At 51.4% G+C, this 3156-nt stretch overlaps 1 protein-coding gene across 1 annotated transcript in view; it reads left to right on the forward strand.

The window, feature by feature from the left end:
- KIAA1671 (KIAA1671 ortholog) overlaps positions 1–3156 on the forward strand; it is a 35942-nt gene that overhangs the window by 13477 nt on the left and 19309 nt on the right. The window lies entirely within an intron of this gene.

Consider the following 3156-nt stretch of genomic DNA (forward strand, 5'->3'; position numbering starts at 1 on the left):
CTCCGGCCGTGGGTAAAGTGTCTCCGCGGGCTCCCGGTGCGGCGTCCTGGCATTCCCAGCCGCGTTCCCGGGCTGCGGATCCCCCCTGGAAGCAGAGGAGCTGATGTGATGCGGCAGAGCTCCTGGCAGGCTCCTGGAGCGGCGGGCATGGCCCGGGGGGCCGGCGGCTCCGCTGAGCCCGGGAGCGGCCCCGGGGGCCCCGCGGGGCGGTGCTGAGCCCCGGGCACCCCGACACCTTCCTGCAGCCTCTGCTGGGAAGAAGGGAATCGGCATTTCTCATTCGAGGAGCTCTCACCGGTGTGCTGCCCGAGGGATTGCGTGGAAGCCTCAGAACTTTGCTCCGTGTTACCTGAGGAGCCAGCAGGGCACGGGTGCTTTAATCCTCCTGACGTTTACAGCAGGACAAAAACTTGGCTTGAAAAGGGAGTTGCTTTTCCAGCTCTGAAATGAGACGGTGAGAGACTGATCCTGTGCTTGTGAATGGACTCGTTTCAGGTGGCTGGGTCTGAACCTTGGTTTCCCTCTAACATGGCTGAACGAGGCACGTTCTGATGGAACTCCAGAAATCGGGTTCTAAGTAGGAAATCCTTTTCTGTTTTCCTGCTTGACAAATGCCAATCTCCAACCTCACCCATCTTCTGTTACTTAAATACAGCAACATGCAGGTGGGCACGGGGTCCTGCTGCTGACATCAGCTGGAAATATTCCCCGAGTGGCATCATTTTGCAGAGCAGAATCAGGGTCGTTAAGGAGAGTGTATTTCACAGCAACTGCTCCTGAGCGTTGATTTCTCATCCCTGCTGGAAAAATGGATTACCTTGGAGACAAGCTGACAGTGGCACAAACTCACATGACCCAGTGGATGGGCACAGTGCGGAGATCCTTGCAGGAAGCACTCAATTTAGTCACAACTGCGGTTGCTCAGGAGCGGGCTGGGGGGGACGGTGGCAGCAGGACTCCCTTCAAGAGAACCTCCTCCTTCAGGCACTTTGCATCCCGCAGCAGAGAGTCCTTCCGAAGGTTTTCCGTGCGGAGTCAGCAGAGGTTTTCCTCCCTGAGGAAGAGGCAGACGAGTTCCGAGCCACCTGAGCCTGTAAGCGATCCTTTCTGAGACCCCAGGCAGAGAAGAGCACCCAAACCGCTTTGTTTTGTTGCAGCCCTTTATCTCATATCAAAGCCTCTCTCATCTCTGCTTTTCAATTTAAAAGTAGCCCCCAAGCCCCCTGCAGGTAGTGGTGTCTGTCTGTCTGTCTGTGCTCCCAGCTGGTTTCTTTCTGCAGCGCAGGTGGGAATTTTCGTGTGCCAGGGAACACGGGTAACCAGGGTTGTGGGATTGGGGAGAATGTTGTTGATCTTGGTTAAAGCAACTCAGTAAAGGTAGCACAACTGTTTGTCTAAGATTAGAAAAAGAAAGTTAGTCTGAAACTGCACTTGTGTCAGTCATTTCACCAGCCCAGGTCAGTGAGGCAGCAGCATTTGTAATTCCTCAGTAAAAAATGCCTAAAGCTACATTTGTCACAAGAGTTCAGTGCTGTCACTCTGTAGCCAATGGTAAATGATCATTTTTCTCCTTTTTTTTTTTTTAAGAGTTGTTTTTTTCTCAGGAGAATTGCTACTCTGTCATGAAGTAGCAGTTGTTTGAGCAGCAGGACTTGGGGGGCTGCAGTGGGGCAGGGGCTGGGGGGCATTTCAGGGGAGCCAAGGGAAGGTGAGGAGAGTGCCCTGCAGAGCCCCCTCCCCTCCCTTTCCCATTAAAGGCCTTTCCTAGTCTCTGGGTTATTTCTGGGAGGGGTTATCTGTGTTAAATGGCGTGGCAGGGAGGGTGGTGTGAGAGAGGTGAATGAATCTGGTTTATTCTGTCTTGTTCCATGGAGAGGAGCCTGAAGTGGTGATTTGAGTTGTACCTGCTGCTTTAAGCCTGATGCTTGAAGCCTGGGAGGTGGCTGTGGTATGGTGACCCAAGCAGAATCAGGACCAAAGCCTTGGTACCAGCATGGGATTAAATCCTGAGCACCTTGTTCTCTCAAGTGGCTTTAAATGGTTTGGTTGTCGTGGTTTTGGTTTGTTTTGATTTTCAAACAAAGCAGTTATTCCTTGTAAAGAGTGAACACATGAAGTTCTGATGTGGCCTCACAGAGGTTTGTTCACAGAATGGCTGAAGGTGAGGATGCATTCCTCAGGCAGGTGTGGTGCTCAGGGACGGGCTATTTCCAGCCCTTTTTATCAGTTACAGGTCTAACATTTTTGTCCAAGCTTGCAATTCACCTCCTGTTTGGCTCTACTGGAAAAGAAAACATTGTCAAGTGAGCACAAAAGAATGAAGAGGAAAATATTTGGTAACCACTGTTACAGTGTTAACATGGTGACGTGCTGTGGGGTTCTGTTTTAAGCTGATATTTTAGATTTATTAGAATACTTGTTTAAAGGAGTGGTGACTGCAAACTGAGCCGTGGAAGCTGCAGAGGGCACCTGTCCTGCTCTCCTTGCAGTGCTCTGCTTGCAGAGCTGAAATCCTGAGACCCGGGGGTGCCTTTCCAGTTAGTTCCCTGGTGGCAGCTGCTGGAGCTGCTGTTCCTGCTTTCAGCAGAAAAAAAGACTTCCATGTGCTTGGCTCGGGGCAGGAATTTGGCTTAACTTGTTCCTGACTCCTGTGCTCGAAGTGAAAGCCTCTGCAGTTGAGAAACTTCAGCTTGGGCCGTTGCATCTTCTGCAGAACAACTTGTGAGCACAGACATTGAGCTACTCTTTTTATCTGACTGGAATAAGGTCCTGGTTTTACTTAATCCTTGGAGCTACCAACATTTTTTCCTACAAAAATCCTTTATAATTAGTATAAAGCACATAAATCATCGTGAAGTGACTCGTGTGCTGTTCTGGGGGTGTCCTGCAGAGCAGTCCCTCTGTGCAGGTGCCTCAGCAGTGTGGGTTTTAAACTGTTCTGCTGTGAGGCAGCAGCCACCAGGGCTCGTGGCCTTCAGGTCCCCTCTCTGCTGTCACTGGGGACTGCTGGCTGGAAACTTAAACCCAGGAAACCTGTCAAACCTCAAGTCAAACAGCACAGCTGGAGATAGCAGGAGTAAACATCCTGCTGAGGCTGCAGGACTGGAGGTGTGAGAGCGTGTCCCGCTGCAGCGGTGCTGGTGTCCCCTCTGATGG

Source organism: Chaetura pelagica, unplaced genomic scaffold (genome assembly GCF_000747805.2).
Source record: "Chaetura pelagica isolate M959 unplaced genomic scaffold, ChaPel_1.0 scaffold294, whole genome shotgun sequence".
In the NCBI taxonomy this organism is placed as follows: Eukaryota; Metazoa; Chordata; class Aves; order Apodiformes; family Apodidae; genus Chaetura; species Chaetura pelagica.